This window comes from Mastigoproctus giganteus, chromosome 1 (genome assembly GCF_048544385.1).
Source record: "Mastigoproctus giganteus isolate SK-2022 chromosome 1, ASM4854438v1, whole genome shotgun sequence".
Lineage (NCBI taxonomy): Eukaryota > Metazoa > Arthropoda > Arachnida > Uropygi > Thelyphonidae > Mastigoproctus > Mastigoproctus giganteus.
In genome coordinates, this window is record NC_143575.1 from 6,683,666 (window position 1) to 6,697,702 (window position 14,037).

Sequence of the window (14,037 nt, forward strand, 5' to 3'; positions counted from 1 at the left end):
ATGAAAGTACTTACTTGGCTAGTAAATTTACATTCGAAGCATTGCAACAATTGTGTTGCCGTGTTCAAGAGGAGAAGACACTGGATTTCCTTACAATTACACATTAAGGGTTAATAATGAAGGTTACTGTTTCTTACTGTAGGGGATAAACGCTGTTTTTTTTGTTACATTGTTTTGGTTGGGGTTGATTATTATATATATATATATTTTATGTTATATTGTAAGTGTATGTATACGTTGTGTTTTTTTTTATATTTGCATGTGTATTGTCTCCGTGTGTTTTTTTTTATTGTATTTTTTATTTTTATTATTTTTTTATGTTTGTATGTGTATGTCTTCGTGTGCGCGCGCATGTGTGTCTGTGTGTGTTTTTTTATGTTTGTATGTGTATGTCTCCGCGTGTGGTTTTTTTTCTTTTTTTTTTTGTTATGTTTGTGGGTTTTTTTGGTTTTTTTGTTTGAGGGCTTTCGGGTTCGGGCAGCCTGGGTGCGGAAGTGCTGGCACCCACCAGTCTTGCACTTCACTGGTGGGTCCAGGATGATTGTGTTTAACTGCACAGAATGAGATAGTGAACCCAGGCCCGGCTCCTTGTGCCAGGGACGGGAGCCGGGTTGCGTTTGTCTATTTGCTGGCTGTTCCCTGGTGGTAGAGAGGCCTAATACCCTTACAGGCCAGGTCAATACGGTTGAGAATTTTCTTTTGTATATAGTGAACACAGGTGGAGATAGGCGTAAGCCTGGGTGCCACCAACGACAAAATTATACATATACATATATGATCGAAAGAATCGAGCAGCTCTATTCATCAAGTTTTCTCAATCCCGAACGGTACTTTTCTCTCCATTAAAAACATTTTACTTCAATATAGTTTTGAATTTCTCTGAGCTACGCCGGGTACTTCTCCGTGAACTAAGGCTATGAGGTGTCAATAAATTTTGTCTGTAGAACTGCCCATGGTCGAGTTTCATGTTTGCTAAACAAAAAATCAGACCTTCCGGGAGATAAAACTATGCAATCCTCGCCTGAGGCCAACTAACAGCCACATTGTGATAAAAAGCCTATAAAAATTCCTCGAGTTATTGACGGAATTCGAATTTAGGCCTTTTGCACTCACTGTGGGAGGAAGGTGATTATATCCACTACTGTACCCACTAGTTATCAATTAGCATAATGGCTACCCGACTAGAACTTATGATTTTCGAGTATTTTTAATTTTGGTTCGTATTCGAAATAAAAAGAAATCTTTACCTGATACATAAAGTAATTTTATACTTGTTATGTAACAAATTAATTGTAATTTATGTTATAAATAGAGATATACAACTAGTAAGTTATTCTCTGTTCAGGACATCACTTAATACATCTGTAATGACACTATGTAATGTATTAAAGAGTCTCTTCCTTTTATATATGTATGCTCCATTTCTTCGTTATGAAATCTAATGAACCACATATTTATGAATCAGGAACCCAAGACTGAGGTATCAAATAGCAAAGACCAACGATAACAATCCGAAAAATTGGCGCAAACTCTACAGAGTCAGAAATCTAAAAACATCCGTTTCGGGAAAGGTTCACCAAAGAGTACAATGACGGGTTCAATGAGTGATCTGCAGCCGTTTGATGCAGGGCAGGAGGTCATTAACTATCCAGTCTAGCGATAAGTGGATGAACGCAATCCAATTCAGTCTAGGCCTGCTGCTCACCTTTAACGAGACGTCTCTAATTTCTAATCTTGTTTAGCTATGTCGCCAAAGCATGATGGGAGATCTGGAAGGCGAGTCGCTTGTAGGCAGAGTTCTTCGAGGAAGAAGATCTGATAAAGTCAATAACCCCAGTCAGTATCCTTCGTGTCAGAATATAAAACTAATCTTCAGTTTCGTAATCATAGAGAATCTGCTACCACTTCCGACACAGATATGATTTACTTACGAGAAGGGTACCTCTACCATCTGAAAATACCGACACAGTCATAGAATATGGGGATGTATCACAGAGGTAGGTTACATCGCGTGCTGATTACTGACACATTATCTGACGGCTCTGAGCTTGCATTGAAATATTTTGCCCGTTCCCTTCAGCATCACGATCTTGCTGCAAGTTTCTGGTTTTTAATTTTTTTTTTAAAGAGCAGAAATTATTCTGCACTTTTTTTATAAATTATTGAAGAAATGAACTTCTCTGAACTAATGTTTTCCCCATCTATTCGTTATCGATCACAAATTTGTGGGCTGGAAAGGCCCTACAGAAATATATATATATGGATAATCTTGGTTTGCTCAATGTAGTTCGCTGGTTACTACGCTTAGCTTTCACAATCCGTCCGAAAATATTCAAAAGGAATTGACAGATTGATAATGACTGGAATGAAAGAGAAAGGATTTAATGGATCCATTGAAACGATTCACATAACAGTATTTTCAATGTGAAAACTGAAATGAATAATTATCAACAAATAATTTCAGTTAGAAATCTGCAATTATTTTTTTAAATTTTATATTCATTTTTGAACGTTTGTAGGCCAGCTGAATCTATGAAAGATTCAATGAGTCTGTAACTAATAAAGTCATTCAACGAAGCGATTAATTCATTGGCGAAAAATTATGACCACCTACCTAAGGCCACGTAAAAGTGGCCTTAGGTAGGTGGCCATAATTCAGTGATCACTCAGTGTATGTATGCTCCAATTTTTAGATATGAAATCTAATGAACCACATAATTATGAATCAGGAACGCAAGACAGGTATCAAATAGCAAAGACCAACGATAACAATCCGAAAAATTGGCGCAAACTCTACTGAGTCAGAAAACTAAAAACATCCGTTTCGGGAAAGATTCATCAAAGAGTACAATGACGGGTTCAGTGAGCGATCTGCAGCCGTTTGATGCAGGGAAGGAGATCAATCCACCATCTATCCACCATCCGAAAAGCAGTTTGGGCATGGAGCCAAGGAACAATTGAGCTACACATAAGCAAACTGATTGCGTGGCAGCGTGGGTTTTCTAATTATTGAAAAATGTTCGAAAGAATATGGTTATGCTTTCAGACAAGGGTATCTAGACGTCATTAGGATCGGTGCACGCATTTTCTAGGCGAAAGTTACTATAACCGAGTTTGCTGAATAACTTAATAATGGAAAATATTCAAGACTCGATCAACGTAAACCAGTTGGGTACATAAATCATTCAAGCCTATATTTACTAAAATTGGGTATTTAAACTCATACTTTTTAAGAGTTATGCGATTAGCTAATGATTGACTCATAATTTTTAAGAGAGTTATGCGATTAGCTAATGATTGGGACGTATTCTTTACCAATTTCAAATTGAAAAAATAAATTGTAAGTGTAATTAATAATTAATTTTGATAAGTATTGCTTAGACTGCAGTATGTGGTCATATATATGACATTCTACACGCTAATTTAGAAATTTAAAATATGCTTATTTAGTATTGGGCACACTGATAGATTTCCAGTATTTTTCATTTTATCATTAGTATTAGCATAGCAGTAGCAAATGATGCAAGAAAATAAGCTTATACAGCATCAGCCATAAAAAAAAAACAAAAAAAAAACACGACACCTCCGATTTCACCTATTCATTCCCTCCAACAGTTTATCTAGTTCTTCCATTAATTTATTTAAACTATCAACTTCCACAACAACAACAACAGATGGAAGTTTGTTCCAGCAATCAACCACCCGCTGGCTAAAGGTAAGCTTCTGCACATCTATTGAGCAACCGTCCTTCTTCAATTTGAATTTGTGCCCCCTCATATGTGTGTGTGGTCTGAGCAAGAAGAATCTCATCAGCATTGAGCTTGCTCAATCCATTCAAATTCTTAAACGCCTAAATCACGTCACCTGGAAGGTGCCTAGTCTAGACGCTACAATTTGAAGAACTGAAGACTTTCTAGGTAAGAGCCTCCCTTTGTTTCCTTCAGCAATCTCATTTCCCTTCTCTATACTCCTTCCAGCAGCTCGACATCCTTCGTAAAATGAAGCCTCCAAACCTATAAGCAGTACTCAAGATGTGGCATGACCATTGCCTAACACAAGGATAATCATATCCTCATTCCTGCTACCAAAATTACTGTTTATCATTGACAAAACCCCATGAGCTGTCCTGGCAGCCTGTCTGCATCGCTCAGAGAACTTCATATATGATTATCACCATGGTCTTTTTCATTCTCCAATACTCTGAGTTTAGTACCACACAGTTGGTGCGTTACTATGGGGTTACTGCTACACATATTTAGTACTTTGTATTTCTTATTTAGTATTTCAGTATTAAACTTCAGTTGCCATTTCTTAGCCCATCTATCTAACTTTTCTAGATTCTGTTGCAGTAGCATACCGTCATTCCTGTCATTAACTAATACCCCAATTTTTTTATGTCATCTGCAAACTTGAACATTAAACCTGATATGCCTTAATCAATATCATTAATAAGTTGGACTCCACTAATAACATTAGTCCATGAAGAATCAATTGATTTCACTCTCTGTCTTCTCCCACTTAACCATCTTTATCCATAGTAGCGACTTGCCCTTAATGTCACACTGCTCCAATTTGTACAGCATTCTTTTATGTGCAATATTATCAAACGTTTTCCTGAAATCCAAGTATATGATATCAAATTATTTTTTTTTCATCTAGATCCTTTGTCACTGCATCATAGCATCCAATCAAATTGGTTAAACAAGATTTCCCCATGCTGTGTTTGAAGTATAACTGCGGCCTTGTCTAGATGATCCTGCAATGCTTCTTTAACCAGTGTCTCCATTATTTTCCCTGGAAGAGAAGTTAAACTAACAGGTCTGTAATTACTGTGATCTCCCTTTGTGAGTTGGGGATATATTCGCACATCTCCAGTCCTCGGGAACCTCCCTTGAATTCAAGGATGCTCTCATAATCATGACTAAGGGTTTGCTTACTTTCTTCGCTGCCATCCTTAATATAACTGGATAAAAAAAAAGAGGTAAACTGCAGAAACCTCTTGAACGATTCATGTTGAGGGAAATGGACCATAATCTGCCACGCTGGTCTAGTGCGGGTTGACAGGATACAGGTTGACTGAAAAAAAAAAAAAAAAAAAAAAAAGGGGGTGGGTTGTGTACGGGAACACAACCGCAATAATTTAAGGCGCGAATCCGTCTTTGTGTTATTAGAGGAAGGGTAAGATGTAAATGAATAAAGTCTTGGGGGTTATAAGTGAAGTGTAATTTTATTTATCAAAGGCCGGTGATAGAAGTAAGATTCATATGGCATAGTATTTACATCGATGTTTCTTACAAAGGTTAAAGCTATACAAGTGTTGCCCAGAGTAGTGGGCGATGTAGAAATGTACTCAAGTTGAACTCACGTTGAACTTTTGAATTTTTCTTTCCAATGATATACGTTTCTTACATTTCTGTTCATATTTCCTTTGCAATTTTTTCGACATTATGAAAATTTTCTTCAACTCAGCACACTTATCGGCTTATAACTTTACAAATTTTATTTTATTGGTTATTATTGCTAAATAATATTGTAGATCCTGTTATTCTCTACATGTCTACACCAATTTCAACATCCTAGCTCTTCGTAATACAAAGTTACACTGCCCAAACGCCGCGCGGCATCACCATTTTCAGTGTTCACGGGCAAGCGCTACCCCTCCCTCCCTCCCTCACCGCTGCACCCCCACTACCCACCATTTTAGATAAGAACATAAACCCTCTATCCAACAAAATTTAAATCATTAGATTATCATTTATAGTTTACGAGATATAAGCGCGACAAATCTTGCCATTTTTTTGGTCGCTAGAGTTTTCGTAGACACCCCTTCCCTATACCGGACCGAATTTAAAGACGTATTCACGTCAAAAAAGGTAAACTGCAGCTATTATCAACCCATTGCAGGATGGAAGCCTCCTGAACGATTCGTGTTGAGGGAAATGGACCATAATCTACCATGCTGGTCTAGTGCAGGTTGACACATCGACAGTATTTAGCAGTCAGGGTCCTGAACCCCGGTCTACTTAAAGAGCGTATGCTACTACACTCCCGCTTTTAACCACTCGGCTACAGAGGCCCTCTGTATAACTGGATAGATCCCATTAACCTTAGGTGTTTTTCTTATGTTTAACTTTGACAATTTCTCTTCCGCTTTCCTCTCAGTTATTGCAAAATTATTTAGCTCTCTGTTAGAGCTTGATCAACTGCTGTCTACCCCTTCCCTAAAGAATTCCTTATATGCGAATGTAGATTCAAAATACTCATTCAGTTTGTCAGCAACCTGAGTAGGATCATGAACAATCAAATTGTCGATATCGAATGGACCAATTTGATTTATCCCCTTCCTTCTAGTGTTTACATATATAAAGAAGTCTTTGCTGTTTTATTTGCCAAAGGATGCAAAAGATTTGATTACGGACTAGTTTATATCTACCATATGTGTGACCCGATAATTTATATGCATCCCATGCACTTTTCTTCTCTACAACTAGTTTCATCAGTTCATATGACACCCATACCTTGAAGAGTATTTCTTGGTATGAAAAGTCTAGTGGCTTCTACGATTAATTCCTTGAACACTTTCCATTTAGAATTTGCTGATGGTAACATCATCAGTTAGTCCCACTGTACAGAATTAAAAAACTGTTTGAGACCACTGTAGCCACCTTTATGAAAGCAAAACATCTCCCTTTACTCTTGAAAGAAGTATATTTTCCTTCATATTTGTATATAATTTCCACCTACGTTGGAATTGTTTTCTGTACGTTGTTTGTTTGAAATAAGTAAATCTGTATCAAATAAAACTCAAGTCAATCAGTCGCCATTGTCCTATCAGCAACTACAGAGAGCTGAGATTTAATTCCAAATCGATAGAATACGTTCTGCAATAAAAATGCAGGTATTTTTCTCAACTCAGTATCAAATTAATAAAAAACAATTCGTGGCCTTTCATATCTACGTATAGGCACTTCAGCCTTCTGGTTGATCAAACGATATTTCTTAGAATGTGTCTTTTTCTTTTTTTTTTTTTTTTGTTATACCAGGAAAAAAAAAGAAAAAAGACGACGCTAGATCACTTTAAATGATTATAAAAACGAACTTTTTCATATCTAGATTACATTTAGATTTTTTAAACTCTATATGAAATCAATTTAATCTATAATAGTTTAAAAAGTATCTTCTAAAGTTAGTTGATACATTCCTATGTGCACGTTTCTTTATCCCCAAAGGCTTTTACTAAGCAGTATGACGCTAATATATACAATAAAGCATACAAATATTAGTTTGTCTCTATAAACTTCTTTATAAAAACTGAGTGGTCACTTTATTAGGTACACATACCAAATAGCGAGCAGGTTCCCCATTAGCGCTCAGAAAAGCCAGGAGTAATAGGGTTGTGTAATCAATCAGGATGCTGGTCCGCGTTGACTCAAATGCTTCCCAGTTGTCGCAAATTGGATAGTTGCGGATCTCTACTCAGAAGAAAGAAGTCTGAGAACCGCTGGGACAGATGCTCAATTACATTGAGCTGGATCTCGTGATTGGAGAGGCCACCGCAGTAGGCTGAATTCACACTCGTGTTCCTGGAACTATGACTCTTCTACCAACGCGGAATGACAATCACAATTACTGTGCTGGTTGGTTGCGAAGGTTGACTTCAACAAGCATCGTTTATATTTAATTGCTTCTTGTGATCCTGTGTCGAAGTTAGACTGTACCATACACGGTAAATTAAGTTTTCTACCCTCCTTTCTACGAATTAAATCAATGCATTTTGCCTGTTTTGTAGGGCAAAAAATCCGAGTTTCGGGAGGAGGAGGGAACCATGTTAACCTCGTCTGAAACCAACTCGGATACAGTGCGTAAAAAAAAATCGAATAACAGTTCTTTCCGTCTCTGAGGGAATCGAACCCTTTTCCACACACAATGTGGAAGGATGGCAATAGTAATCAGTGTGCTTCCTGGTTACAATCACCGTCTATTAAAAGAGACCAAGGAGTGGGTTCGCGTTTACAATAGTTAGTTGACAATCCAAATACTGAGTAATGAAATCACAATAATCGATGGAAAAGGAATAAACTAAAATCATTCACCTCAGGGATGAATAGCGTCAAAATTTGAAATTTAGGACTTCAGTTAATAAAACAGAGATGTATTAAATATTTTCGTCTGGGACCATTCTATCCATTTGGAGGAAAAAAATAAAATGGATGAAATAAATTAAAAAGAGAAAAGGTTAAATTTCCTTTTCGCAACTGTATGAATGCGATTTTTTATTTATTTATTTCCCCCCCCCCCCTTAATTTGTGGTGTTCACATTTATCAGTCTTTTTTTCGCCGGCTTCAGATTTTAAGTAAGGAAAATATTCCATTATTCCATCTGTTACAATACTATATTACGATTTACTCATAGCATAACTTTTATTCAAAATTACTACAAAGTGGAAAGCTTTTTGCGCTGAGCTAATTGCCATTTAACCACAGTGGTTGAAGTTACGATTAAAAGAGGAAATATCACTTTAATATAAACTTACTTTACCTTGTCTGTTTTCTTTTAAATGTATTGATCACCTTCAACACGCCATCTTTAGGTCTGCTCTGAAATTAATTAATAATTACGTTTCTTAACAGCTTCATGAATTGTCCAAAGCAGCAGCCGACGTATGCAGCTATCACTTTTCGAATTCCGTTAAATACTGAATATATGCCTCATTTATTATCTCATGATTAAAATTACATAACTATCTTTACTGATATTGAGAGAAGTACATGCTAGGATTAAAAAATTAACCAGATAAAAAGGTACACTTAAAATTTCACGCTACAACGCATACCTTCCACTATAAATGGCGGCGTGAATAATAACTAAATAAATAAGCGCCCTCCAGCTAAAAGAGAAGTTAAAATATATTTTGCCACATTAATTTTAATAATTAATAATGAAGAATTTTGTATAAGGATATCGTATTATGAATTTTAATTAAAATTCTTAAAATTTTAAATATCGCACACTTTCAGTATTTCAGATATAACTAAAATATTCACGTTGCTACTAAAAGCAAAGAGGAATATTGTTCAAAAAATTTACGTAATTTAATGTAAATAAGGTCTGGTTTGCAGCTGTCTAAAATATTGACATATCAATAATTTTCATATGTGCTTATTGATTAAGGCCCAGTATATTTGGTAACGTGGTACACCATTTTTACATTAAATTATAGAAGTTAAAAATCGACCAGGGTGAAAATTGTCATTGTTTTAGGCACATCAGTGACTAAGACCATAATGCGTCATTTTGCCCTCGCAGGTAGCACAATGGATGCGATTACATCGATTACCGCTAACACCAAAGTAGGTAGAAAAGGCCTGAGTTCGAATTTCTCACTGCATTTTTATGGGCTTTTTGTGCAACTTGGCTGTTAGTCTGCCTCAAACTAGAGTCACATCGTTTTTTACCTCCAGAAACTGGGGTTTTCGTTCAGAAAACAGCAAACCCACCGAAAAACAAACACGCAGTTACAGACGTACTGACATCTCATACCCTGTGTTATTTTGGTGCTTAACACACTCCTGATCCTAATCCAATTATCCGTCATTGCATATGCCTGCACAAGTTCACTGATCGATTTGCATGTTGTGCGGACTGAAAACAAAGAATACCGTACTCTGCCTGAGTGGATGCTAGAGTACCAAAACAGCTCTCCGGACAGTTGGTAGCATGATCCTGTAGTGCGGAAGACCCGAGAAAAAAGTTGCCAGCGAATCATACAAAGCAATACATCAAGGTTGAACCAGTAGTTTTAGTGGTTGATATGATTTGCAGAAGGAGCGAGATTGTGATATCCTCAATCATCCCTGTCACAAGAGGCCACTATCACTTGCTAATGAAAATCTGTCTAATGGAGGAATGTGTGCAGTGTGTAGAGTGTGTTTAGTGTCACACGGCACCAGGGGTTCCCCCCATCTCTGCACAGTATAAATTGTAGGTGTGAAACAGAACACTGTCAATGCTAGAGGTTTAAAGGTGTATGGATCTTGTATATGTAGTGTCGTGTACCGTTGTTCCTCTGGTCATTTAGCCGCTGGGCCCCTAAAGGGATCCAACGTTGCCCACACTCCGCCCAGTGGAGGCAGACCAGGTACACCAGTATTATAGTTATTTGCTCTGGCAGGTCCTGCCGCCCAATTTCCTGAGATTTCAGTGGCTAGTGGGGGAAATATAAAAATATTGCTGTGAGCACGTGTCATAAACTGGAAAGTGTTCCATGAAAGTTACATGTTGTATCATATTTTAATAGGGTGAACGCCAAATAAGCGCCATCTCAGCATTACAATCGGTTCTGTAAACGGTTGTATTTTCTCCTAGTGTCCCAATATTTTAGTAACATAATGTATCCACTTTATGCTATTGTAAAACCATTTAATGCAAATATGCAGAAGAGCCGAAAAAAAATCAGTCTAAGTGTTTACACCTATTACAGATTAACTAATACAGCTCAATGAAAGTCAGTGACCTAGAAGGATAGCAAATGTTTGTTGTGATGATAACGATCAGCTGCCTGTCTTGCTCTTAGAATGTAAATATGGACTGAAAGCCTGTTTCGCGGCTATCGTCAGTAACCTTGGGCATTTGTTTCTCCGCTACAACTGTTAGCTTACAAACCGCTCACTTTCCCTACATCCTCTGGAATTGTTAATTGCTGATGCATGGCAGTGCGATGAAATTTCTCGGCCTTAGGAATGATAATATATCAAAGTTGTCCTCTTACGGTATACACCAACGCAATTGGACTTCTATGTAACATAACTGAGTATCCTCAGGGATTCTGCAACAATCCGATGAAAAGTTACAACCCTTTTAGCGATTTGAATGTTAAAGTATGTATCACCTATATATTTTCGCTGTAAGCTACTTCACAGGGCCGGTCGTGTGTGACTGCACACAAGCGCCGAGCATGACAGGGGCGCATTAGACCTAGACGTCCGCGGGCGGACGTTTAGGTCTAATGCGCCGGTATATAATTACTTACGATCTTCGATGCTGCAGGAAAATAATAATAATATTTTTTCTGTTTTATACTCCGGGACGATCACACGGTCAGAGGAGTCCACAAGATGAAATTTTACAAGAAACAGCACCGTATTTAGCAGCCATGGGCTTAAACCCCGGTCACTCAAAGCACGTGTACTTATGCACCCTCGCAACTGACCACTCTGCTACGGAGGCCTCAAAATTTTTGAAATACTCGCTTAATAAAGTTAAAAAAAAAAAAAAAAACTTACTTCAGCCCCCAGTGAGAATCGAACTCACGACTCCTGGTTTACAAGACCAGTGCTCTTACCACTGAGCTATGGAGGCGATAAATGTTATATGGTTTGTCACTATTGTCTATCGACATTTGGCATCTCTCATATTGTGCAATTAACTTCGTAACTGTGATGACATTGTTTGCATTACCAGGTACTTGCCCACCCACCGATGATAGGCCTTGAACCGGTGCCGTCTGGATGGTGATGCCCACTGAGAATAAGTAACAGTAGTCTTCTCTACTAGAGAAGCATTACTTGTTCGAAGTAGTGCAATACCTGGTATCTCGTTGTGAAGGTAGCCACAATATGAGATATATTTAAAACGATGCCTTTACTCTACGTATATAGTTTAATTTTGTGAGTTAACTATGTGTGGATATAATATATCCACACATATATTATATAAATAATTTTATTGTACTGTGTTTTTTTTATCGTCAGTAATACATATATTGTAATATTTATATGATTTTCATGTATTTAATAAATAATTTAAGTAGATACTTTTATAGTAAAAATGGAATCATGTTCTTCCTTACACACACAAAATTTTTGTTGGAGAATTAGGGGTCCTGCTACTTCATAACTAAGTTACCTCACATGTTTAATTTTATTGTCTTCCTATGTGTCGTTGAACTATACAAACACTATACGTACAGTATAGTGTAAAAAAGTAGAAATTCGAGAGGGCCGAACCCACTTGAAGCTTCATTAGCATAATCATGGATAATTTGAAATCGGAAAATTTTAATTTAATCGAAAAGACGTGGGCAATATGAATCCTAACCTGAGCCACTAATATGTAACCGATTTAGGGTTATGTGATGAGTTCAGCAAAGTGAGCCCTCGTGAGTAGCAAAGCAGTAGCTATAATCACTGTCCTTTTACACCTCAGTTCGAATCTATCTCGTCAATGACGCGAGGAACTTTTATGGTATTTTTTCCTAACGTGGTTAGAAAAAATACCATTCAGGTAGTTGGTCTCAGGCAAGTTTTATGAGTTTTTTTTCTCCCGGAAACTTATCCAGCAAACCGACAGAACAATGTATGCAATTACAAGCAGAATACACTGGTGTTCAAAGAAAGTGCATCACCTAGGAATTTCACATTTCTACCCCTTTTTCGCGACGGTATGTTACATTAATGACTAGCATCACAAATAGGAATATAAACAAAAGATATTTATTAATAGTTAATGCAAAGCTAAGTAACACTTGGCAGGTTCTCTCAAAATATTCCAAAATGAGCATTTGCAACCTTAATACAACAGTTTTGGTAAACACGACAATTATGGCTGAAATGTTATCAGAAGCCCTCAATTTACTTCAGTTTATCATTTTAAATGGAAAATAAAATGAAAAGTTCACCAGGTGCAAACTAATATTTAGTTGAACCGCCTCAAGCCCTGATGACAGCAGCACACCGTCGAGACATTGACAAAATCAATTTCTGAAGATAATCAACTGATAGCTCGTGGTTCCAAACACGAATTATGGCTTCCTGAAGTTCACGAAGGGTCTTTGGTTTCTTTCTAGGAACTGCAGATTCCACACGATGCCAACAGTTCTCTATAGAATTCAGGTCCGGACTGTTTCCTGGCCAGCTAACAGTTGTAATGGACCGTTCTTCCAACCATTTTTTCACCTGTAACAAATGTAAACACATTACAGTCGAACCTCTAATGCAGAAATGAAATTACAGAAGCGCCTACTTACACTTTTTGCCCGATCACAAGGAGCAGAGTCGTCCTGAAAGATTACTTGGCAGGTTGAAATGGTTTCTGATGGTTGGCAGCTTCCTGGCTATATTGCCTTCCAATATAGCCAGGTATCCATTGGCAGTTACGGAACCTTTTATAAACTGAAAGTGACCTACTCCGCCCGGGATACGAAATGCATCCCCATATCAATTGGTAGAGAATTTCACTGTAGACACCATACAGTCTGGATGGTATTCTTCACCACTTCTACGGGGAATCGTTTGTCTCCCATCAGAGCCATGCAGGTTGAATTTCTTCTCATCCGAGTAAATAACTGACTTCCACTGCTCGGGGTTCCATTTGACATGCTCCTTACTTATTAACGTGACATGGATCCCTTAGAGCCAAGTTACACGAACGTGGACTTGAGCCAGACCCTTACTGCACTTGTGGGGGTGTGGAAACTTGGTCTCATGTTTTATTTGACTGCCCACAGTATCTTCAGGCACGTTTAGTGTTGTTTAGCAGTGTATCGGATCTGACAGAAGATAACGTAAGTCCCTTAGTAGAAAGCTGTAGGAATTTTAATGCTTTACAGACATTTTCAGCGACTGTTTTTAAAAGAAGACTAGAAATAAGATCCCTTCACCCTCGAGGAAATTAGATGTAGGATGTACAGATTAATTAATAGTCACGGTGGTTTTCTCCGTTCTGTGCCAGCATGTCTTAAAACTCTTCTTTAGGTGGTTCTCTTCTAGTTGCTGAAGACTTCTAATTATTCTTTTTCTCGAGAGTCCTAACTTGTGTATGATTTGGAATTCCAGTGACAGTCCATGGGTAAGAGAATGTAGTTCATATCTATATGGTCACAGATCTAGATGTCACTTAAGACCACACAAGGTATAACTCCAAAAGTTTCAGAGGAGGTTGTGCTTGTAAACTATGTTTCCATCTAGTTCCTTAGTTTTTGATTTCAGGTGTCATGCCCCAGAATCAATCAACATTCTTATGAAAATCTTGTTAACACC

At 37.6% G+C, this 14,037-nt stretch overlaps 1 non-coding gene and 1 pseudogene across 1 annotated transcript; one reads left to right on the forward strand and one right to left on the reverse strand.

Annotated features, from left to right (window-relative positions):
* The first annotated feature begins 1,978 nt into the window (after positions 1-1,978).
* Positions 1,979-14,037, forward strand: part of LOC150090517 (zinc finger BED domain-containing protein 5-like) — a 78,166-nt pseudogene continuing 66,107 nt past the window's right edge.
* On the reverse strand, positions 11,287-11,359 carry TRNAT-UGU (transfer RNA threonine (anticodon UGU)). The gene has a single exon. It is a non-coding gene; the product is annotated as a tRNA-Thr (tRNA).